We start from the raw sequence: 24,975 nt of genomic DNA on the forward strand, positions 1-24,975 counted from the left end.
GGCTGATGTTATTAGGCCCTGTGATGGTGTCCCCTGAATAGATATGTGGGCACAATTGGCAACGGGCTTTGTTGCAAGGATAAGTTCCTGGGTTAGTGGTTCTGTTGTGTGGTATGTGGTTGTTGGTGAGTATTTGCTTCAGGTTGCGGGGCTGTCTGTAGGCAAGGACTGGCCTGTCTCCCAAGACTTGTGAGAGTGTTGGGTCATCCTTTAGGATAGGTTGTAGATCCTTAATAATGCGTTGGAGGGGTTTTAGTTGGGGGCTGAAGGTGACCGCTAGTGGCGTTCTGTTATTTTCTTTGTTAGGCCTGTCCTGTAGTAGGTAACTTCTGGGAACTCTTCTGGCTCTATCAATCTGTTTCTTTACTTCTGCAGGTGGGTATTGTAGTTGTAAGAAAGCTTGATAGAGATCTTGTAGGTGTTTGTCTCTGTCTGAGGGGTTGGAGCAAATGCGGTTGTATCGCAGAGCTTGGCTGTAGACGATGGATCGTGTGGTGTGGTCAGGGTGAAAGCTGGAGGCATGCAGGTAGGAATAGCGGTCAGTAGGTTTCCGGTATAGGGTGGTGTTTATGTGGCCATTGTTTATTAGCACTGTAGTGTCCAGGAAGTGGATCTCTTGTGTGGACTGGACCAGGCTGAGGTTGGTGGTGGGATGGAAATTGGTGAAATCATGGTGGAATTCCTCAAGGGCTTCTTTTCCATGGGTCCAGATGATGAAGATGTCATCAATATAGCGCAAGTAGAGTAGGGGCTTTAGGGGACGAGAGCTGAGGAAGCGTTGTTCTAAATCAGCCATAAAAATGTTGGCATACTGTGGGGCCATGCGGGTACCCATAGCAGTGCCGCTGATCTGAAGGTATACATTGTCCCCAAATGTGAAATAGTTATGGGTAAGGACAAAGTCACAAAGTTCAGCCACCAGGTTAGCCGTGACATTATCGGGGATAGTGTTCTTGACGGCTTGTAGTCCATCTTTGTGTGGAATGTTGGTGTAGAGGGCTTCTACATCCATAGTAGCCAGGATGGTGTTATCAGGAAGATCACCGATGGATTGAAGTTTCCTCAGGAAGTCAGTGGTGTCTCGAAGGTAGCTGGGAGTGCTGGTAGCATAGGGCCTGAGGAGGGAGTCTACATAGCCAGACAATCCTGCTGTCAGGGTGCCAATGCCTGAGATGATGGGGCGCCCAGGATTTCCAGGTTTATGGATCTTGGGTAGTAGATAGAATATCCCAGGTCGGGGTTCCAGGGGTGTGTCTGTGCGGATTTGATCTTGTGCTTTTTCAGGAAGTTTCTTGAGCAAATGCTGTAGTTGCTTTTGGTAACTCTCAGTGGGATCATAGGGTAATGGCTTGTAGAAACTCGTGTTGGAGAGCTGCCGAGCAGCCTCTTGTTCATATTCCGACCTATTCATGATGACAACAGCACCTCCTTTGTCAGCCTTTTTGATTATGATGTCAGAGTTGTTTCTGAGGCTGTGGATGGCATTGCGTTCCGCATGGCTGAGGTTATGGGGCAAGTGATGCTGCTTTTCCACAATTTCAGCCCGTGCACGTCGGCGGAAGCACTCTATGTAGAAGTCCAGTCTGCTGTTTCGACCTTCAGGAGGAGTCCATCTAGAATCCCTCTTTCTGTAGTGTTGGCAGGGAGACCTCTGTGGATTAGTATGTTGTTCAGAGGTATTTTGGAAATATTCCTTGAGACGGAGACGTCGAAAATAGGATTCTAGGTCACCACAGAACTGTATCATGTTCGTGGGGGTGGAGGGGCAGAAGGAGAGGCCCCGAGATAGAACAGCTGCTTCTGCTGGGCTGAGAGTATAGTTGGATAGGTTAACAATATTGCTAGGTGGGGTGAGAGAACCATTGCTGTGGCCCCTTGTAGCATGTAGTAGTTTAGAAAGTTTAGTGTCCTTTTTCTTTTGTAGAAAAGTGTGCATTGTAAATGGCTTGTCTAGTTTTAGTAAAATCCAGCCACGAGGGAGTTTGTGTGGAAGGTTGGTTCTTTATGAGAGTATCCATTTTTGAGAGCTCATTCTTAATCTTTCCCTGTTTGCTGTAGAGGATGTTGATCAGGTGATTCCGCAGTTTCTTTGAGAGCGTGAGGCACAAGCTGTCAGCATAGTCTGTGTGGTATGTAGATTGTAATGGATTTTTTACCTTCAGTCCTTTTGGTACGATGTCCATCTGTTTGCATTTGGAAAGGAAGATGATGTCTGTCTGTATCTGTACAAGTTTTTTCATGCAGTTGAGAGAGTTACCAAAAGCAACTACAGCATTTGCTCAAGAAACTTCCTGAAAAAGCACAAGATCAAATCCGCACAGACACACCCCTGGAACCCCGACCTGGGATATTCTATCTACTACCCAAGATCCATAAACCTGGAAATCCTGGGCGCCCCATCATCTCAGGCATTGGCACCCTGACAGCAGGATTGTCTGGCTATGTAGACTCCCTCCTCAGGCCCTACACTACCAGCACTCCCAGCTACCTTCGAGACACCACTGACTTCCTGAGGAAACTTCAATCCATCGGTGATCTTCCTGATAACACCATCCTGGCTACTATGGATGTAGAAGCCCTCTACACCAACATTCCACACAAAGATGGACTACAAGCCGTCAAGAACACTATCCTCGATAATGTCACGGCTAACCTGGTGGCTGAACTTTGTGACTTTGTCCTTACCCATAACTATTTCACATTTGGGGACAATGTATACCTTCAGATCAGCGGCACTGCTATGGGTACCCGCATGGCCCCACAGTATGCCAACATTTTTATAGCTGATTTAGAACAACGCTTCCTCAGCTCTCGTCCCCTAAAGCCCCTACTCTACTTGCGCTATATTGATGACATCTTCATCATCTGGACCCATGGAAAAGAAGCCCTTGAGGAATTCCACCATGATTTCACCAATTTCCATCCCACCACCAACCTCAGCCTGGTCCAGTCCACACAAGAGATCCACTTCCTGGACACTACAGTGCTAATAAACAATGGCCACATAAACACCACCCTATACCGGAAACCTACTGACCGCTATTCCTACCTGCATGCCTCCAGCTTTCACCCTGACCACACCACACGATCCATCGTCTACAGCCAAGCTCTGCGATACAACCGCATTTGCTCCAACCCCTCAGACAGAGACAAACACCTACAAGATCTCTATCAAGCTTTCTTACAACTACAATACCCACCTGCAGAAGTAAAGAAACAGATTGATAGAGCCAGAAGAGTTCCCAGAAGTTACCTACTACAGGACAGGCCTAACAAAGAAAATAACAGAACGCCACTAGCGGTCACCTTCAGCCCCCAACTAAAACCCCTCCAACGCATTATTAAGGATCTACAACCTATCCTAAAGGATGACCCAACACTCTCACAAGTCTTGGGAGACAGGCCAGTCCTTGCCTACAGACAGCCCCGCAACCTGAAGCAAATACTCACCAACAACCACATACCACACAACAGAACCACTAACCCAGGAACTTATCCTTGCAACAAAGCCCGTTGCCAATTGTGCCCACATATCTATTCAGGGGACACCATCACAGGGCCTAATAACATCAGCCACACTATCAGAGGCTCGTTCACCTGCACATCCACCAATGTGATATATGCCATCATGTGCCAGCAATGCCCCTCTGCCATGTACATTGGTCAAACTGGACAGTCTCTACGTAAAAGAATAAATGGACACAAATCAGATGTCAAGAATTATAACATTCATAAACCAGTCGGAGAACACTTCAATCTCTCTGGTCACGCAATCACAGACATGAAGGTCGCTATCTTAAAACAAAAAAACTTCAAATCCAGACTCCAGCGAGAAACTGCTGAATTGGAATTCATTTGCAAATTGGATACTATTAATTTAGGCTTAAATAGAGACTGGGAGTGGCTAAGTCATTATGCAAGGTAGCCTGTTTCCTCTTGTTTTTTCCTACCCCCCCCCCCCCCAGATGTTCTGGTTTAACTTGGATTTAAACTTGGAGAGTGGTCAGTTTGGATGAGCTATTACCAGCAGGAGAGTGAGTTTGTGTGTGTATGGGGGTGGGGGGGATGTGAGAAAACCTGGATCTATGCAGGAAATAGCCCGACTTGATTATGTAAAGAGTTGTCACTTTGGATGGGCTAGCACCAGCAGGAGAGTGAATTTGTGTGGGGGGGTGGAGGGTGAGAAAACCTGGATTTGTGCTGGAAATGGCCCACCTGTTGATCACTTTAGATAAGCTATTACCAGCAGGACAGTGGGGTGGGAGGAGGTATTGTTTCATATTCTCTGTGTGTATATAAAGTCTGCTGCAGTTTCCACGGTATACATCTGATGAAGTGAGCTGTAGCTCACGAAAGCTCATGCTCAAATAAATTGGTTAGTCTCTAAGGTGCCACAAGTACTCCTTTTCTTTTTGCGAATACAGACTAACACGGCTGTCTCCTGTGAAAGTTTCCCAGAATCAACTGGTTAAAATCGTCCTTGAGATGTGGAAAAGATTGATAGTCTTTATGTACTTGGTAGTATATTTAGAGGTGCATGTGTCTTATTAACTCTGTTTTTCCTAGAGCTCCAGGAAGAAATCCCAGCCAGCGTTTCACACTAGCTGAGATTTGGGGGGCGTGTCATAAATATAAAGGGAAGGGTAAACCCCTTTAAAATCCCTCCTGGCCAGAGGAAAAATCCTCTCACCTGTAAAGGGTTAAGAAGCTAAAGGTAACCTCGCTGGCTCCTGACCAAAATGACCAATGAGGAGAGAAGAGACTTTCAAAAGCTGGGAGGAGGGAGAGGAACAAAGGGTTTGTGTCTGTCTGTGTGCTGCTTTTGCCAGGGACAAAACAGGAATGGAGTCTTAGAACTTTTAGTAAGTAATCTAGCTAGGTATGTGTTAGATTATGATTTCTTTAAATGGCTGAGAAAAGAACTGTGATGAATAAAATGACTATTCCTGTCTGTGTGTCTTTTTTGTAACTTAAGGTTTTGCCTAAAGGGATTCTCTATGTTTTGAATCTAATTACCCTGGAAGGTATCTACCATCCTGATTTTACAGAGGTGATTCCTTTACTTCTATTAAAAGTCTTCTTGTAAGAAAACTGAATGCTTTTCCATTGTTCAAAGTTCCAAGGGTTTGGGTGTGTGGTCACCTATGCAAATTGGTGAGGATTTTCACCAAACCTTCCCCAGGAAGTGCGGTGCAAGGTTTGGGAGGATTTTGGGGGGAAAAACATGTCCAAACTACGTTTTCCCAGTAAACCCAGTTAGTTTGGTGGTGGCAGTGGAAATTCCAAGGGCAGAGGGTAAAATTAATTTGTACCTTGGGGAAGTTTTAACCTAAGCGGGAGAAGTAAGCTTAGGAGGTTTTCATGCAGGTCCCCACATCTGTACCCTAGAGTTCAGATTGGGGAAGGAACCTTGACAGATGCAGTTCGGATCCTGGGTGCAGGCTCTGGACTGGGGCAGGGGGTGAGTTTGCAGGCTCTGGGAGGGAGTTTGGCGGTGGGAGGGGGTATGTGGGGAGGGTCTGTGGGCTATGGGAGGGGGTTTGGGGGCTGAGGGGTGTGGAGGAAGGGGATGCAGGCTCTGGTAGTGCCTTGGGGGAGGGACGGAGGGAAGGAGTATGTGTGGAGGGGGAGGGGGTGCACGCTCTGGGAGGGAGTTTAGGGTCTGGGGGGATGTGGTGCAGGCTCTGGAGGGAGTTGGGGGGGTATGTGGGGTGGGGAAGCAGGCTCTGGGAGGGGGTCAGAGGTGCGGCGCTTACCTCGGGCTCAAAGGCAGGGGGTTGCCTCCGCCCCCTGTTGCCCCGATGCACCACCCCCACAGCGTCCCATTGGCCGCAGGGGCACTCAGGGAGGGGCAGCATGTGGAGGCACAGGCCCCCCTCCCACCCCGGGGCCACAGGGAGGGGCCGGTAGCCACTGGAGCAAGCAGGAAGATGCCGCTCAGCTCCGCTGCAGTGCTGGGGCCCTTGGAGTGGGGTGGGGGGAACATCTCGGGGCGGCAGGTGGGGCCAAGGGTGAAACCCAGCTCCAAAACTGCTGGAGCCCTGCGGGCCACATTGGGGAGGCTCACGGGCCACAAATGGCCCGGAGGCTGGGAGTTTGAGACCCCGGATATAATTGCTTCAGCCTTGCAGTTCACCAAGTCCAAAAGTAAACATCTCTTCAAATCCAAGGGAGCGAAGATCAGTCAATGTTCAGAGTCGTCCCACGTGAAAGCACCACATTGTGGTTCATGCTGGCCCCATCGTGTGGCCATCGCCTTTCCCTCCTCTCCCTTAAAAGTTTTGGTATTTTGCATAGAAACTTTCTTCCCTCGGAAGAGACGTGGGAACCAGGGCTGCCAGCCAGACAAACACCTTTAAGAGGAGGTGTCCCTCTCCCGGTCAAAAAATGATCTCCAGCCTTCAGTTCAGTGACACCTGAATTGTTCCTTCTCCCGGCGGAGCCCAAGGATTGAAAGCAGCAAAATCAAACTCCTCTGTACGGAGCAGGAACGCTCGGCTCTTTCTTCCTGCTGCTGCTGTTAGTCCATGAAACAATAAGGCTGGAACGCAAGGCTGAGTTCACGCACCAGCGCCCTGAGACATTTCAGTGCCCCAGAGAAAACATGACCCCTGCTATTGGAATCCCTGAGCGTCTGGAGATTTGAATGGGAAAGGAAGTGTGTGAATGGTCAAAGTTGGAAATGAACAGTCTACAGCAATGGCATTAACAAAAACACACTCTCATCTTCCTCCAGCCAGGTGGGAAATGGGCAGGAATTCTCGCTCTTCAGCCTGGACACAGGTGCGCAATGGCACAGCAGTGAGTGTGCTGGGGGAGCTAGTCTGTGCAAACCAGAGGGTGGGCTGCGTAGGGCACTCAAATGGCTAGGGACGGCCTTGAATGTGATCATGTGGTTTTCCCAAACACAGGCTTGATTCTCTTTCCCTGTTACTAGAAGGTCTCATTGGCTCTCCGCCCCCGCACAGCTGGGGAGTGGGGACATGTGGCCTTTTCCCCCAGCAAAAGGGTGATGCCTGCCTAGCGAGTAAGGGTCGGTTTGGGGGACCCTGCACTCCGGGCAGGCTAAGTTCAGATCTCTGCCCTTTACTCAGCCAAGAAGGAATGTTTTTCGCTAACTTCCCAAGTGGGCAAGTCCGTCCCCACAGAGCTGCCCCATGCTCCGCGCTCCCTGAACCCGGGGAGAAGGGACCCTCTATGACTGGAATCCCGCCTGGCTGGTGCCTTGAACCCGGGTCTGAGCCGACGCGAGAAAGGGAAGTGAGCGAGCGCGGAGCTCTCCAGTGCCACCTGCTGGAGAGCAGAGGGAATTGAGTGAGCGACATCCTGGCAAACCTGTTTCCTGAACTTTGTGACTTTGTCCTCACCCATAACTATTTTACATTTGGGGACAATGTATACCTTCAAAACAGTGGCACTGCTATGGGTACCCGCATGGCCCCACAGTATGCCAGCATGTTTATGGCTGACTTAGAACAACGCTTCCTCAGCTCTCATCCCCTAATGCCGCCACTCTGCTTGCGCTACATTGATGACATCTTCATCAGATGGACTCATGGAAAAGAAGCCCTTGAGGAATTCCACCATGATTTCAACAATTTCCTTCCCACCATCAACCTCAGCCTGGACCAGTCCACACAAGAGATCCACTTCCTGGACACTACGGTACTAATAAGCGATGGTTTCAGAGTAACAGCCGTGTTAGTCTGTATTCGCAAAAAGAAAAGGAGTACTTGTGGCACCTTAGAGACTAACCAATTTATTTGAGCATGAGCTTTCGTGAGCTACAGCTCGCTTCATCGGATGCATACCGTGGAAACTGCAGCAGACTTTATATACACAGAGATCATGAAACAATACCTCCTCCCACCACACTGTCCTGCTGGTAATAGCTTATCTAAAGTGATCATCAAGTTGGGCCATTTCCAGCACAAATCCAGGTTTTCTCACCCTCCACTCCCCCACACACAAACTCACTCTCCTGAGGGGGTGAGAGAACCTGGATTTGTGCAGGAAATGGCCCACCTTGATAATCATGCACATTGTGTAGAGAGTTGTCACTTTGGATGGGCTATTACCAGCAGGAGAGTGAGTTTGTGTGTTGGGGGGTGGAGGGTGAGAAAACCTGGATTTGTGCTGGAAATGGCCCAACTTGATGATCACTTTAGATAAGCTATTACCAGCAGGACAGTGGGGTGGGAGGAGGTATTGTTTCATGATCTCTGTGTGTATTGTTAGGATATAGATATTCAGGCCTGTCTGTAAAGGCCTATACTCTAAGAATTTAGGTGTATTCTTATCACTTGGCTAGTGATAGAGGTATAAAAGAAAGAATCAAAACCACTGTCTGCCAGTGTAAGGGCCTTCTCTTACTGTGACAGTTTGTGGCCCTGTGCTTAGGCTCAGGCCTTTGGCTAAGCAGCAGAGGCAGCCATAAGCTGGGAAGCGAACGGTCACATCCTCACATTCCAAACTAGTCACATTGAAATAAGGTGCTATTGGGCTGTTAGGCACTATCAGGACAGGATTGTATTCCTATCACCTCCAGAGGAAGGGAAGTGCCTAGAAAATGTAAAAGGAAACTTAGTTTGATAGCATCCTGTCTGGCAAGAACTCACTTATCAATAGCTGGGATGTGAAATCCTCACTTCTGTATTGTTTTGTCATTATAGTTCCCACTTTGCTGTTGTTTGTCTGTATAATCTCTGTCTGGTTCTGTGATTGTTCCTGTCTGCTGTATAATTAATTTTGCTGGGTGTAAACTAATTGAGGTGGTGGGATATAATTGGTTACATAATCATGTTACAATATGTTAGGATTGGTTAGTTAAATTTCAGGAAAATGATTGGTTAAGGTATAGCTAAGCAGAACTCAAGTTTTACTATATAATCTGTAGTCAATGAGGAAGTGGGCGTGGGTGGGAGGGGGTGGGCATGTGGGTGTGTGAGATGGGAACAGGGAATGGGGGTAAGAAAATTGGAATCATGTTTTGCTAAAGGGGGAGATGGGAACAGGGAATGGGGGTAAGAAAATTGGAATCATGTTTTGCTAAAGGGGGAAATGGGAACAGGGAATGGGAGTAAGGAAGTTGGAATCATGTTTGGCTAAGGGTAGGAATGGGAACAGGGACACAGGTGTAAGGCTCTGTGGTGTCAGAGCTGGGAAGGAGGATACTAAGGAAGGAAACTGGAATCATGCTTGCTGGAAGTTCACCCCAATAAACATCGAATTGTTTGCACCTTTGGACTTCGGGTATTGTTGCTCTCTGTTCATGCGAGAAGGACCAGGGAAGAAAGTGGGTGAAGGAATAAGCCCCCTAACATGTATATAAAGTCTGCTGCAGTTTCCACGGTATGCATCCGATGAAGTGAGCTGTAGCTCACGAAAGCTCATGCTCAAATAAATTGGTTAGTCTCTAAGGTGCCACAAGTACTCCTTTTCTTTTTGCTAATAAGCAATGGTCACATAAACACCATCCTATACTGGAAACCTAAAACCTCTCCAACGCATCGTCAAGGATCAACAACGTATCCTAAAGGACGACCCATCACTCTCACAGATCTTGGGAGACAGGCCAGTCCTTGCTTACAGACAGCCCCCCAACCTGAAGCAAATACTCACTAGCAACCACACACCACACAACAGAACCACTAACCCAGGAACCTATCCTTGCAACAAAGCCCGTTGCCAACTGTGTCCACATATCTATTCATGGGACACCATAATAGGGCCTAATCACATCAGCCACACTATCAGAGGCTCGTTCACCTGCACATCTACCAATGTGATATATGCCATCATGTGCCAGCAATGCCCCTCTGCCATGTACATTTGTCAAACTGGACAGTCTCTACGTAAAAGAATAAATGGACACAAATCAGATGTCAAGAATTATAACATTCAATAACCAGGTGGAGAACACTTCAATCTCTTTGGTCACTCGATTACAGACGTGAAAGTTGCAATTCTTCAACAAAAAACTTCAGAAACAGACTGCAACGAGAGACTGCTGAATTAGAATTAATTTGCAAACTGGATATAATTAACTTAGGCTTGAATAGAGGCTGGGAGAGGATGGGTCATTACACAAAGTAAAACTATTTCCCCATGTTTATCCCCTCCCTCCTGGAGACGTTTTTGTCAATTGCTGGAAATAGCCCATCTTGATTATCACTACAAAAGGTTTCCCCTCTCCCCGTCCCGCTCTCCTACTGGTAATAGCTCACCTGTGAGCTCACAGTGATCACTCTGCTTACTGAGTGTATGGTAGCACCCATTGTTTCATGTTCTCTATGTATATAAATCTCCCCACTGTATTTTCCACTAAATGCATCCGATGAAGTGAGCTGTAGCTCACGAAAGCTTATGCTCAAATAAATTGGTTAGTCTCTAAGATGCCACAAGTCCTCCTTTTCGTCCTGGCTAATTTAAATCTCACCTTGTTCTCTGCCTGCAGGCTGCCCTGGAGAGCTGGGGAGAGGCCTGAGTGTGGCTGTTTCTTATTGCATATTAAAAGCGGCATTTTGGGGCCATTGGGGTGAAATGTGAGTAAGTTTTGGGGCTGCTACCTACCTGTCTAGTGCAGGCGGTGTGGAGCCTGGCTGAGCAGAGCCTGCCCCTGGCAGGGTGTGTGGTCACCTTCAGCTGGGAGCAGGTTGCCCAGCTTGGGAAACGCGTGCCAAAGGTTTGCAAACAGGTTAAGGAGAGATTCTGTGTGTGTCAGTATCTTGCAGCGTGGGGGTGGGGGCAGGAAGGGAAGGGAAGGGAGCGAAATGTGCCCGGCTGAAGGTTTTGCACTAGGCCTTGAGGATTAAGCCCGAGCCCCCGGCATGGCTGCTCGGAGATGGGTTTCTGACTCGCACGCAGCGCACTCTGCGGGCCACCAGCTGAACCCCCTGAGGCCAAGAGAGTCGGGTTTGAGGTGGCAAAAAGGGGCCTTTGAGGCTCCCAGCACATCTTGAGGAGCAAGGAAATAGCAGGAGGTTACCAGCGTCCCTGGGTGGGCTCGAACCACCATCCTCTCGGTTAACAGCCGAACGCGCTGACCCATTGCGCCACAGAGACACCTAGAGACCTGGCTGCTGTTACCAAGGCTGTGCAGCCTGCAGATCTCCTGCCCACGCTAGAGCTTGCAAGGCGCTAGTCCGGACAGGACCGGATTCACCGTGGCACCAATGGCTCCACCGTGCCAGGCCCAAGCTCAGACGGGCCCATAACACTCGCTTCCTCCCCTCTCGCAGCGCTGCCGAAGTGGAGCCTCGGAGCAGCAGGGATCCAGCCTGGGAGCTGAGAGCCCACGGGGCCCTGGGAGCTGTAGTTCCTTGGCCAGCTCCCTGCCGAGAGAGCCAGCCCTGGAGCAGGGAAGGAACTACATTTCCCAGCATTCCCTTGGCCACTATCCACAGGAAAGGGAGCGGGGGGAGTGGGGAAGCTGAGACCCCATGCGCTGCAGCTTGCTGTGAATGGGGAGCTGGCTGCTCGAAGGGGGTGGCGCTGTGAATGGGGAACAAGTGTGCCCAAGGAGTAGAAGGCTTTGGTCCAGATATCACCCTCAAAGACTTCCCCAGGCTGGACGAGGGATGCTGGTGTGACCTCGCCTGGCAGCCCCCAAAGGAGGAACTGGGTGGACTGAATGGACAGTGCCCGTCTCTGTCTGAAGCCTAGCAAGGCAGGTCTTTGGATCCCACAAGAAGTTAAAATGAAAAGTAAGGGAGGGGAGGCTCTACTCGAGGACCTGGGCAGCTGTAGATCAAATATGCTGATCCACTGAAACGTGCTGTGGAAAAAGTAGAATAAAATTGAGCAACAAATGCTGGCATCTCCCCAGTGCTAACTCGAACTGGAATTGCTATTTTCAACAGCCTTTGTCATTTCTTTTAGTGTTGATTGTTGAAAGGGAAGACAGTAATATTGCCCTGGCAAATTCCCCACAGAAACAAAGAGTGGAGCAAAAGAATAACAAAAGCACCTCACCTTTTCCTCATTTATGTAGGACAGTCTTACGATGTGGATCCAGATATCCTCCAATCACACAAGCTGAAAATTGTTCCACTTTACCGCAGTTCTGTAACCGTGCAGGGACCAGTCCCGTCTGTGTTCTGTGCACATTGAAAATTCCTCCTGAATTCTGGACAGGACCGGATTCACCGTGGCACCAATGGCTCCACCGTGCCAGGCCCAAGCTCAGATGGGGCCCATAACACTCGCTTCCTCCCCTCTCGCAGCTGCCGAAGTGGAGCCTTGGAGCAGCAGGGATCCAGCCTGGGAGCGGAGAGCCCACAAGGCCCTGGGAGCTGTAGTTCCTTGGCCAGCTCCCTGCCGAGAGAGCCAGGGAGCTTGCTTTTGTGACCACACTACCAGATATTTTCAGCCCTGGTAAGTGAAGCACGTTTACATTTCGTAATTGGGCAGGAGGCCTCTCAGAAAAAGTTAGGTGTTGTAGGAGGTGTTGCTTATTCACTGGGGAATGTGAGACCTTCCTGTTACCATAGTAAACCAGTGCAGCACAGAATGCGCTTTGCTCCCAGAGTCGAGAATGGGGTCCTTTGATTCTGTACGCAGCCCATTAAAGATAATGAAAAGACTCCCACTCACTTCAACAAGCTTTGGAAAGAACTGGTTATACACAGGGTAACTCCACTGTCTTCCCAGGGTCCTGAGCCCACTGCAGAGGGGGGCCATGTGAGCTTGTTGCAGAGCTGCTCAGGGATGGGAACCTCCTGGTACCCCAGCCTCCAACATCATCCAGGCTGCACTTTCTGCACGACTACGTGCTAGCTGAGGGGTGCGTGGGAATTGGTGGCCTCTGCTGCAGGTGATGGGCATCTCAGCTACTTAAAGCCATGGCCTAGAGGAGGGAAACGCTTAACTGCAGAGTCTGCAGCTGCCTAGGGCCATTGCTGAGGATTTAGAGGCCCTAGTACCGCCGTTGCAAGGTTCAAGCATGCTCAGCCTTGGAATTGCCACCCCTCCCTTGACTAGTAGCTGCAGCTATCTCAGGCTGGCCTCTGACAATTGGCCCCATGGCTATAGTCAGAGAAGCTGCAGGTGGCTCTGTGACTACTGGGGGCCATTAAGCTAGGAGCGGATAAAGAAAGTGGAATTAACCTCAAGGAACAGAGGTCACCCATAGGAAAGGAATGTCAAGGGGAGCAGGGAAAGAGGAAGCAGGTGAGGCTTGCAGTGGGAGAATAGTCCCAGCTGGTTGGGGAGCATGTGCAAAGTAGAAAGGAAACAAGCATGGGCAGAGGTGGTGGGGATCAGGCAGTAGACTAGCCTGTAGATGGGAGCAGAGGGAGAAAGGCTGGTGTCTTCAGATTCCCAAGGGCTAAGTCTTCTCTTTGGGGAAATGGTGTTTGCAAGGGGCTTGCTCGAATGAGAGGATGGGCGCTGGGGAGGGGATTTGTCAGAACTGACCAGGTATCTGCTGGCTTTGGATCTTTGAGCTGAGAGTGGGACCACACACAGTGACTGGTGACATGGGGTGGCACTGGAGACGTGGCTATTGAAGGTCTGAATGAGGAAGGAGACAAATCTGTGAGGAGCTTCCCTGTTGACTCTGAAAGTTCTGCTCACTGTGGACACTGGTAAACCCACATGGGTAGAGCTCAGTGAGAAGAACTGGGGGCTGAGGGAGCTGTGTATGGCAACACACATAGTCATGTAGAGGTGTGTGATCAAAATGAAAAATGTCTCTGAGATTCAGGACCGGGGACACTAGGGCACCAATTGCCCTGCCACACCAGGCCCATGCTCGGAGCCCACAGTGACGACATAGGGGCCCACAAATATGTTTGGTACCAGGGCCCACAAAAGGTTAATTTCCCCCTAAATCCAGATGCTGGGGGCTGTGGTTGAAGGCACAGCAGAGTGGCGCAGCGGCAGCGTGTTGGGCCCATAACCCAGAGGTCGGTGGATCGAAACCATCCTCTGCTAGGGATGCACTTGTTTCTTTTTGCTCTGGGCCTTCACGCGAGGCAGCGACCAGCAGAGCGCCAAGAGCCTAGGCCAGAGGTGGCTGAGGCGGGGGCCTGCCAGGGAGCTCCCTGGCACCTCTGGCTGCCTGGGCTGAAGGCAAGAGGCCTGCATGTGGTGAGGGCTCCTGTCCCAACTGGAGGCAGCCGTGCTTCCTCGTCCCCTTCTCCCACCGGCACCGGCAGGTGGCTGCTGCGTAGAACAGGAGGGAGGCTCTCGGGACACTACACAGCTCTGTGTGGCTGTCAGGGGAAAAAGCCGAGGCTCCCGACTCGACCTGCCATTGACTTGCGGGGCTCTGCGCTCCGTCAGCCGGGGCGGGCCAGGCTGCGGCCGGGACTCAGGCTGGGGCAGCATGGCCGTGCTTCCCTGACGAGGCATGAGGCGGGCCAAGGGCTTTGCGCAGCCAACAGGGAAGTGGGAGGGAGGCGTCTTGGAGCCGGCACGTCTTGTCCGTTTCTCCCTTGCCGCTTGAGTGGAGGCGGGAAGGGAGCGAAACATGCCAAGTTCAAGGTTTTGCACTCTGCCATGAGGATTGAGCCCAAGCCCCTGGCGTGGCTGTTGGGAGATGGGTTTCTGAGTCACATCCAGCACACTCTGAGGGCCACCAGCTGAAACCGCTGAGGCCAAGAGGGACAGTTTTCAGGTGGCAAAAGGGAAACTTTGAGGCTCCCAGCAGGTCTTGAGGAGCAAAGAAGTAGCACAGGGTTACCACCATCCCTGGGTGGGCTCGAACCACCAGCCTTTCGGTTAACAGCCGAACACGCTGACCCCTTGCGCCACAGAGACACCTAGAGACTGATGTGCTGTTACCAAAGTTGCTTCCTAGCAGCCTGCGTGTGTGGGGCAGAGTGTTGGGGTGCGGGAGGCAGTGAGGGGTGCAGGCCCTGGGAGGGAGCTTGGTGCAGGAGGGGGCTCCAGACTGGGCAGGGTGTTGGGGTGTAGGAGGAGCTGTGGGGTGTAGGCTCTGGGGGGGAATTTGGATGCAGGAGGGGTTCCGTGCTGGGCACAGTGTTGGGAGGGAGCCCCAGGCTGTGGTTTGGGGTGCAGGCTCCAGCTGGGAGGTGCTTACCACAGGTGACTCCCAGTCAGGAGCTGGCTGCTGGCACATCTGTGCGAGGGGGGGAGGGAGGGGGGTAGCGGGTCTCCGTGCGCTGACCACACCTGCAAGCGCCACCCCTACAGCTGCCATTGGCCAGTTCCAAGCCAATGGGAGCTGCGGGGACAGTTCTGGGGGTGGGGGCAGTGCGTGGAGCTGCCTCACCCCCACTTTCCCTGCAGGGGCCAGAGATGTGCCAGCAGCCAGCCGGGTCTGGAAGGGGCCCGGGGCCAGGGCAGACACACAGCCTCTGAGCCCCACTGTGCTGCTGGACTTTTAGCAGCCCAGAGATCGGGATCGACTGGCCGAGGCTCCAGGATCAACCAGTCAAACGCAATTGACAGGTGGTGAACACTGTTATAAGAATCATAGAATATCAGGGTTGGAAGGGACCTCAGGAGGTCATCTAGTCTAACCTCCTGTGCAAAGCAGGACCAATCCCCAATTTTTGCCCCAGATCCCTAAATGGCCCCCTCAAGGATTGAACTCACAACCCTGGGTTTAGCAGGCCAATGATCAAACCACTGAGCTATCCCTCCACCCCAAAAAGTAAACTGAAATGGCCACACAATGGTGTCAGAGGCTAAGAAATAAAAAGCCCCAAGATCCCTCACTCCTCATTGACTGTGAACAGGGGTTTATTTCAAATCCCTTTAGTTCTGTGGCTGGTAAAATATAAGGTTCAAGCGATTGGGAATTGGTCCTGCTTCGAGCAGGGGGTTGGACTAGATGACCTTCTGGGGTCCCTTCTAACCCTGATATTCTATGATTCTATGATTTCAAGAGTTGTGACAGTGGGGTTCTGGGTGCTGTAACCATATCTCAGACTGAATAATGATTTTCTAATGATTTAGAAGTGTGAGCAACAAGGATGATGTCGTGGTGGGAGTCTGCTATAGACCACCGGACCAGGGGGATGAAGTGGATGAGGCTTTCTTCCAGCAACTCATGGAAGTTACTGAATCGCAGGCCCTGGTTCTCATGGGGACTTCAATCACCCTGATATCTGCTGGGAGAGCAATACTGCAGTGCACAGACAATCCAGGAAGTTTTTGGAAAGTGTAGGGGACAATTTCCTGGTGCAAGTGCTGGAGGAACCAACTAGGGGCAGAGCTCTTCTTCACCTGCTGCTCACAAACCAGGAGGAATTAGTAGGGGAAGCTAAAGTGGATGGGAATCCGGGAGGCAGTGACCATGAGATGGTGGAGTTCAGGATCCTGACACAGGGAAGAAAGGAGAGCAGCAGAATACGGACCCTGGACTTCAGAAAAGCAGACTTTGACTCCCTCTGGGAACTGATGGGCAGGATCCCCTGGGAGAATAACGTGAGGGAGAAAGGAGTCAAGGAGAGTTGGCTATATTTTAAAGAATCCTTATTGAGGTTACAGGGACAAACCATCCCAATGTGTAGAAAGAATAGTAAATATGGCAGGCGACCAGCTTGGCTTCACAGTGAAATTCTTACTGATCTTGAACACAAAAAAGAAGCTTACAAGAAGTGGAAGATTGGACAAATGACCAGGGAAGAGTATAAAAATATTGCTCGTGAAATCAGGAAGGCCAAATCACACCTGGAGTTGCAGCTAGCAAGAGATGTTAAGAGTAACAAGAAGGGTTTCTTCAGGCATGTTAGCAACAAGACGAAAGTCAAGGAAAGTGTGGGCCCCTTACTGAATGAGGGAGGCAACCTAGTGACAGAGGATGTGGAAAAAGCTAATGTACTCAATGCTTTTTTTGCCACTGTCTTCACAAACAAGGTCAGTTCCCAGACTACTGCACTGGGCAGCACAGCATGGGGAGGAGGTGACCAGCCCGCTGTGGAGAAAGAAGTGGTTTGGGACTATTTAGAAAAGCCGGACGAGCACAAGTCCATGGGGCCGGATGCGCTGCCTCCAAGAGTGCTAAAGGAGTTGGTGGATGTGATTGCAGAGCCATTGGCCATTATCTTTGAAAACTCATGGTGAACGGGGGGAGGTCCCAGACAACTAGAAAATGGCGAATGTAGTGCCCATCTCTAAAAAAGGGAAGAAGGAGGATCCTGGGAACTACAGGCCAGTCAGCCTCACCTAAGTCCCTGGAAAAATCATGGAGCAGCTCCTCAAGGAATCAATTCTGAAGCACTTAGAGGAGAGGAAAGTGATCAGGAACAGTCAGCATGGATTCACCAAGGGCAAGACATGCCTGACTAATCTAATTACCTTCTATGATGACATAACTGGCTCTGTGGATGAGGGGAAAGTGGTGGACGTGTTGTTCCTTGACTTTAGCAAAGCTTTTGACACGGTCTCCCACAGAATTCTTGCCAGCAAGTGAAAGAAGTATGGGCTGGATGAATGGACTATAAGGTGGATAGAAAGTTGACTAGATTGTCGGGCTCAACGGGTAGTGATCAATGGCTCCATGTCTAGCTTGGCACCCAGTATCAAGTGGAGTACCCCAAGGGTCAGTCCTGGGGCCGGTTTTGTTCAATATCTTCATAAATGATCTGGAGGATGGTGTGGATTGCACCCTCAGCAAATTTGCAGATGACACTAAACTGGGAGGAGAGGTAGATATACTGGAGGTTAGGGATAGGATACAGAGGGCCCTAGACAAATTAGAGGATTGGGCCAAAAGAAATTTGATGAGGTTCAACAAGGACAAGTGCAGAGTCCTGCACTTAGGACGGAAGAACCCAATGCACCGCTACAGACTGGGGACCGAATGGCTAGGCAGCAGTTCTGCAGAAAAGGACCTAAGGTTGACAGTGGACGAGAAGCTGGATATGAGTCAACAGTGTGCCCTTGTTGCCAAGAAGGCCAATGGCATTTTGGGATGTATAAGGAGGGGCATAGCGAGCAGATCGAGGGACGTGATCATTCCCCTCTATTCGACATTGGTGAGGCCTCATCTGGAGTACTGTGTCCAGTTTTGGGCCCCACACTACAAGAAGGATGTGGAAAAATTGGAAGGAGTCCAGCGGAGGGCAACAAAACTGATTAGGGGACTGGAACACATGACTTATGAGGAGAGGCTGAGGGAACTGGGATTGTTTAGTCTGCAGAAGAGAAGAATGAGGGGGATTTGATAGCTGCTTTCAACTACCTGAAAGGGGGTTCCATAGAGGATAGATATAGACTGTTCTCAGTGGTAGCTGTTGACAGAACAAGGAGTAGTGGTCTCAAGTGGCAGTGGGGGAGGTTTAGGTTGGATATTAGGAAAAACTTTTTCACTAGGAGGGTGGTGAAACACTGGAACGCGTTACTTAGGGAGGTGGTGAAATCTCCTTCTTTCAAAGTTTTTAAGGTCAGGCTTGACAAAGCCCTGGCTGGGATGATTTAGTTGGGGACTGGTCCTGCTTTGAGCAGGGGGTTGGACTAGATGACCTCCTGAGGTCCCTTCCAACCCTGATATTCTATGATTCTATGATTTTATACCTGATTCCTGGCAGCTTCCCAAAAGCAAACCCAATTGGTTCTTCCCTACAATTGGTGATCCTGGGCAGCAGGGGATCCCCTTCATCTGCTGGGGAACCTCTCTGGGTCCCACTGTCAGTTCTCCTCGACCTTCCAGCACTTCAGGTGCTTCTGACTCCTTGGAGAGGTTTTCCTTGCAAGGTCTGTGTGTGAATCTTTCTGTGTAGGAAGCAAAGAGTGTGGGACTGTCACTGAGCTGAAGGAGGGAAATGGTTAATTAAGAGAGATGGCTGAAGAATAAAATAGTCCCAGAAGCAGAGGTGCTGGAATGCGGGGGAGGGAGTGGGGCCTGGCTCCCAACTGTTAAAGGTTGGGGAGACTATGCCCTCCAACTCTTTACCGGCCCTAAGGACAAGGGACTGCAGGAGAGGGTGGAGAGGAGCAAGCGGGGGCTGGGGTCTTCGGGAGATGGGGCGTTGTGGGGTTGGGATCTTGAGGGCATGGGGGGAGCTCAGGGGGATGGGGTGGGCCACAGTTTGCGTGCCTGTGGCCCCCACATTTTTAGGGGACTTCCGCAGCTCCAGCCCACAAGGATGACAAAAGATTAGCAGGCTACTGTTTTAGGTGCTCAGCGCCCACTGGCAGCCAGCTCCTGCCTGCACCCCCCACTTGCTAGCTGGCCTGACCCACAACCTCCTCCTCTTCTCCTTCAGCTCCTCCCACCTGCCAGTGATCAGGTGTGTGGGAGGAGGGGGGAGAGGAAGAAATAGGGCGGCATGGCAAAATACTGGACAGGGGTGGGGAGCAGGGCCTGAGATGGAGCAGGGGTCAAGCAAACCCCAGGAACTCTCAAAGTCAGCACCTCTGAGTACAGAAGCCTCCCCTGTGTTATACCAGTAAAATAAAAACCAGCAGGATCTTATTAAAGGGGAAAAGGCAAAATGCCACATTTATTGTGAATACAGAAAGAATCATAGTAAGCAGTTAGTTATAGCTATAACATTCCATTCAATTTTATATTTATTCACACATTCATTCATACACACACACACACAGGTTCTGCAAGGTTGTTGTTATAGTTACCAGCCTTAGAGTTGCTCATGCCAAGCCACTGGCCAGGTGGCCTGAACATGAGGAGGGAGCAGGGCCTTGTCAGATGCTCATCTGATGCTCCTGGAAGTTCGTTTGTAGAATCAGACCCCAAAGTTCTCACTTTGTAGAGTCCATTTTTATAGGAATTTCTTCCTATGCCAGTCTATGGGAATTGCTTCATCATGCTGTTGCTGAATCAATCAGCAGATGGCACATTCCTGACAGCTCCGTGCTGCCAGATGTTATCTTGTTCTTTGGTTCTCCCATCCTTGAGGCTGTTGGGTGGATTCCAGTCTACCCTCCAGGGGTCCTCCAGTTGTTTCCACTTGATGCCTTCTTCAGCAGATGGACGCTGGATTCTTAGGCTGGCACCTCCCTGATCATTCAGTTATTATCCACACCAAGCATCCATCCACATACATCTTCTATCTCTATTTTAATCACAATTGTTGACAAAGCGAGATGAATACAACAAAAGGGCGGGGAGACTCTGGGTGCTGTTTCTGTTCTTACAGAGTATTGCTTTGAGTCTCTCTCTCTGTGTGAGTAGTTGTTGTTACAAAGAATTGCTTTGAGAATAGACTCTGTCTTAGAATGTACTAACACAATTAGCAGCTTGCAACTTTCACACAGAGAGGGAGAGAAACAGTACCAAAAACCAAGAGACCTCTTAATCAGTAATACCCTGGAATTTAAACTATGGGGAATCAAACTCATTTGTGATTTTAATACAGAACTTCTTTAATATGATCCAACACCTGAGTCTGAGCTACCAGGATCCCTGCCACAGAGCAGGGTGCACAAGTCTCAGCCTCCCTTTCCCACACATGGCTCTGGACACCACCAGGAATGATTTGGCTCCTGGCACACAAGAGCTGAGTTGCCTGGACAGGGTCTTGAACCCTGGTCCCGCCCATTAAAAGCCTGATGCTCTGTGGACTGAGCTGGCCAGGCTTGCTGAGAGCCTCTCCCCATCCTCTTTTTCTCCACGGCCACTGCCAATTCTTCCTCCTCTTCCTCCCTCCTGCACCTCAGGGTCAATAAATCTCTGCACCTAGACAGCCGGCCCGCCTGCTGTACCCCAATCCCCCATGCCTAAGCCTTCCTGCCAAAGTCCTGCACCTGGCTCCATAGAATTAAGTCTCACGTCTCACTGGGAACTCGACTTCTTGTGCCCAGAGAGTCTCTGCCCCCCTCAGTAGCTGACCAGAGAAACACAGTATCCACCTTTTCCAAAGAAGTGCTTGGAAAGGCTTTTCTCATGTGGCCTAATAGATAAGGTGTCTGACTTCCGATCAGGCAATTGAGGGCTCAAGTCCCTTCGCAGTTGGGCTTGTGCAGTTTTCCCTTTGTGCTGAAAGTCCTGCTTTCTTCAGGACTGAAACCTATTCTTGGCCTCTCAGGGCAATGCTCTGGCTTCAGCTACAACCCTGGGAATGAGTTGGGGGTTGGGCATCATAAAGGCTAGGAAGTGAGCTCCAGGTGCGTCCAGTCTATCTCTCAGGGTTCCTACCCCACTCTGAACTCTAGGGTACAGACGTGGGGACCCACATGAAAGACCCCCTAAGCTTATTCTTATGAGCTTAGGTTAAAAACTTCCCCAAGGTACAAACTTTGCCTTGTCCTTGAACAGTATGCTGCCACCACCAAGCATTTTAAACAAAGACTAGGGAAATAGCCCACTTGGAGACATATTCCCCCAAACTATCCCCCCAAGCCTTACACACCCCCTTTCCTGGGGAGGCTTGAGAATAATATCCTCACCAATTGGTTACAAAATCATGAAATAGCCAAACCCCTGCATCTTGGAACAATGGGAAAACCAGTCAGATTCTTAAAAGAAGGATTTTATGAAAAAAAAGGAAGGTAAAAATCATCTCTGTAAAATCAAGTTGGAAAATACTTTACAGGGTATTCAGATTCAAAACACAGAGGATCCCCCTCTGGGCAAAACCTTAAAGTTACAGAAAACAGAAGTAAACCTCCCTCTTAACACAGGGAAAATTCACATAAAACAAAAGATAAACCAATCCGCCTTGCCTGGCTTACCTTTGCTGGTTGCAATATTGGAGACTTGGATTAGGATGGGTTGGAGAAGGTGGCTTTGTGTCTGGCCTCTCTCAGTCCCAAGAGAGAACAACACCTAAACAAAAAGCACAAAACAAAAGCCTTCCCCCCCCCCCACAAGATTTGAAAGTATCTTGTCCCCTTATTGGTCCTTTGAGTCAGGTGCCAGCCAGGTTATCTGAGCTTCTTAACCCTTGACAGGTAACAGGATGTTGCCTCTGGCCAGGAGGGATTTTCTAGCACTGTATTCAGAAAGGTGGTTACCCTTCCCTTTTATGTATATTTATGACACGAGTCTTTGCCATTCCTGACTTGCCAAAGTAAATGGGCAGATGCCCGGGCTAGTGTGTAGAGCAGTTTCCCTCCTCCAAATGTGCGGTTGTCCCTGTGTTTGAGGGTGCTAAATAGCGCCTTGGGAGCTGGGTGTTTCTCTGCTTCTCACCAGCTGGGGAAAAGCCTCTTGGGGTAAAATCTCCTGCCCCGCTGCAACAGTGAGCATCTGGAGTGGGAACGGTCAAAGGCCCCACTGGCGGGGCTGGCCCTGCTTTCCTATCATCTTCTGATGTTGGCCACTGAGCATCAGCAGCCGCCCCGCATGCTGGTTGCCTGGTGGCCTTCAGTGGGTGTTTGGCATGGCAGGGAACAGGCTGGCCAGGTGTCTTTATGCCCGTCTGTTGGCCACACATAAACATGGTCTTCCCCTCCTCTTGCCCTACCCTCAGTTGCTCTGTGGCTTGTAAACCTTCCCTTGGAGCTATCAACTCCAGCCACCTCTGCTCTAGCTGCCCAGAGGAGGAGAGGTGTGCTGGGCTCCAGACTGGGTCTCTTCCTCCCTCCTGCCTGGCCTTGACTATGAAGCCTGGCCCTGGCACTCCTTTTCTCATGCACCATGTGGGCAAGAGGAAAAGTTTGACAGCAAGCACAAGGGCCAAACTTGTGGGCATCAGGTGAAGCAGTGAGAAGCCCAAACTTCAGGTCAAACCACAGGCATCAGTAGCCAGAGTGGCAAGTTCTAGAGCCCCAACAGCCAGGAGGCTGTGCACAAAGGTGGTTTGGGGATCAAAGATTGAGCAGGAGTCAGGAGGTGAAGAATCACAGGATAGGCAGAGCTCTGGGCTCGGCTTGACCCCTCCCAACACAGGAGGCTGATGAAGAGCAGAGCCTTGTAGATGTGTGAAATCTACCCTGCACTCGGTAAAGGGAGGGACCTCTGTGTCTTTTGAGCTGGGATTGTATTTTCCACAGGGCAAAATGATTGGCAGAAGCCATTTGCTTAAAGAAAACCAGTGCTCCAGGTGAGGTTTGAATTCACAACCTCAGCACTATTCCAGACAGGACTGCTCTATAACTACTATGTGCTAACCCATTGCACCAGTGGAACCCCTAGTGAGGGGCTTGTCTCCTTGTTCCATGGATGTATGTATGGATGAGGGGGTTGCATTAGCTAAAACAAATCCATATTAAATGCTGCAGGACGGCAGCAACAGAGGTGGGGAGCCTCCTTCCGTGTGATCGAGCTGGTTCCCACCTTCCGCTGCTGAGGGGAAGGTTGGTGCTTTGAGCCACCCGGTGCTGGAACTTCTCCTGGGTGAGGTTAATGAGACTCTGAAGAAGTGAAGGGAAGACTTTTCTATTCCGGCCGATCTCCAGCTGTCTCCTGTGGCCCTTCAGGCTCTCTGCTCCCCTGTTGGGGTGATGCAGAGGAAACTCCCGACCTGGGTGAGTCACGGAGAGGCTGTGTCCCATGCCATGTGTGTGTGGGAGAGGGGTAGGGTAGGGTTGGGGTGGGCTCCAGGGGAAAAGGTTGGGTGTGACAGTGTGTGGGGGAGAGGGAAGGGTGTGTTTCTTAGGATATAAATGAGGGCAAACACAGGGGTAGTGACCGTGAAGCCCCGGGTCTGAGTGTTATGACCCTGTGCGGTTCTGCCATTCACCTTCCCTTCCTGTGGTCTCAGCTGTCATTGAATCCAGAATTTTTCACCTGTCATCGTCCCAGAGGTGTCACACATGCCCCAAATACAGAGTGCCCTTCTTGGAGACGCGAGGACTGGAGCGGATTTCAGCTGCTGGACAGCTTTGCTGGGTTTTCTACATTCGCAAGGGGAACTGCTGAGTGTTTTCATTCATTTCAAGCATCCCCATTCAGCGGACTTCTGAACACACTGGAGATGGGTCTGGAAATCGATTTTCACTTGAAAAAGTTTTTAAAGAGAGTCATTTGGATTTGAACTAGGAACCCATTGCCCTCCAGGCAAATATTCACCTAATGAGCTACACTCTCAGCAAAGACTGCCCTGTGTAGTCCAGAGCAGGAACAGCTTTGAACCTGTGGGTTAGTAAACTTTATCTGTATACAAACCCCACGGCTTACAAAACCCCCACACCTACTCTGTGTCACCAGAGCACAACAACTTTCCTTGGAGCGCACACTGCTCCCCAGCTCCGTGCCCTTCAATCTCCCCAGCATTGCTCCAATGCCTTAAAGGAACAGGGCACAGGTAACTCGAACCTCTTCATCCTGATAGGTTTAATGTCCAAATAATTCCATGGAGACCAGAAGCGCAGAGCTCCTCTGAGTGTCAGCCCTATCCCGGTGTCGGTCCCCAGCAGTGAGTGTGGCCTACAATGGAGAGGTCACTTTTTTATAGTTTGAACATTTGTGGTTCTCCGGTAGAATTATTGTCTCTCATACGGCAGACCTGGTTTTCATTCATGGCCAGTGAAGAGCTGAGTATTATTGTCCAGTGTAGAAGTTACAGAATTTAAACTCGGAAGAACGGTCAATTTTACCATCATTTCACACCTTTACACCCAAACATGATGACTTTCTGAATGAATCCTCATTCATGCAGAAGATGTTGGGGGTGGGATGTAGGAGTCACTGGGGAAAACACAGAGACACAATTTCCTTTGCACAGATCCATGAACAGCAAAACTTCCCTATGTGTCCTGTCTGAGACAGGGCATTCAACTCCAGTGAACCCTTCTCTCCTGCAATGGCAATGGTCAGACAGAGGGGATGTGGCCACCTGCATCCCTGACAGGGAGATATTGGCTCGGCTCTTTCTTTATGCTGCTCTTGTTAGTCCATGACACATCAAGGATGGAATGCAAGGCTGAGTTCATGCACCAACCCCCTGAAAAATGTCCATGCCCCAGAGAAATCCTGACCCCTGCTATTGGAATGACGTGCTGGAGATTTGACTAGGAAAGGGACTGTCTGAATTGTCAGTGTGGGGAATGAACAATGATCTACAGCAATGTCTGCAGGGGAAATGGATCTGAGCAATTTGAAGTGACAATTCTGTGAGAACTGAATCATAGTGTAGTGAAATAGCCATACATCAC

The 24,975-nt window shown here is 50.2% G+C and overlaps 2 non-coding genes across 2 annotated transcripts; both read right to left on the reverse strand.

The window, feature by feature from the left end:
• Positions 1 to 10,990: 10,990 nt before the first annotated feature.
• On the reverse strand, positions 10,991 to 11,064 carry TRNAN-GUU (transfer RNA asparagine (anticodon GUU)). Its single transcript has one exon. It is a non-coding gene; the product is annotated as a tRNA-Asn (tRNA).
• Positions 11,065 to 14,689: 3,625 nt separating this feature from the next.
• TRNAN-GUU (transfer RNA asparagine (anticodon GUU)) lies at positions 14,690 to 14,763 on the reverse strand. Its single transcript has one exon. It is a non-coding gene; the product is annotated as a tRNA-Asn (tRNA).
• Positions 14,764 to 24,975: the final 10,212 nt, after the last annotated feature.

This window comes from Caretta caretta, chromosome 22, assembly GCF_965140235.1.
Source record: "Caretta caretta isolate rCarCar2 chromosome 22, rCarCar1.hap1, whole genome shotgun sequence".
Classification (NCBI taxonomy): Eukaryota; Metazoa; Chordata; order Testudines; family Cheloniidae; genus Caretta; species Caretta caretta.